Below are 641 nucleotides of genomic sequence, written 5' to 3'. Positions count from 1 at the left end.
TATATATATAAATGAAATATTGATTCAGAACGGACGCGACTCTTCATGAAACAATGCACCTTTTCATGAAAACGTATAATGAAACAATGTGTTGTTTCCAAAGAGTTGTCTTACCCTTTGCGAAAGGTTGTGTGGATTCTGAATAGCTTTTGGGGGCAACCCCCACGACCTGACCGGGCAGGTCGATCTCCGTAATTTTCGCAGTAATAACTTTGTTCGTTATCGACAACAAAATAAATTATGAAAAATTGATCTAACCAACACACACACGTGTGTGTGTATGAAATCTAAAGTCAATTAAAACATAATTACACACACACAGGGCAGATTCATGGTACGAGTACCGTCATGAAACATTACAAAATAATCGACGCTAGTTGTAGCTGTATAATATTGGTTTAATTTGGTCAATTGCAACTATATGGTCAATCCCAAATGCTATATGTAACTTTTGCTAACGGGTGTGTATGTTTGTTTATATTTGATATGGTCAAAAACTCAATAATTGAACTCTGTTTGATGAAAATCGAACATGTGATTTCGATTCGATGCTAATTATAAGATCGGATGTTTATCGTTTTATCAAATATGTGATAGGTATATAAAAAAAATATTTAATAGAATATGATTAAAATTTAAGA

The sequence above is a fragment of the Primulina huaijiensis genome, chromosome 5, assembly GCF_012295235.1.
Source record: "Primulina huaijiensis isolate GDHJ02 chromosome 5, ASM1229523v2, whole genome shotgun sequence".
In the NCBI taxonomy this organism is placed as follows: domain Eukaryota; kingdom Viridiplantae; phylum Streptophyta; class Magnoliopsida; order Lamiales; family Gesneriaceae; genus Primulina; species Primulina huaijiensis.
This window is presented reverse-complemented; position numbering follows the sequence as displayed.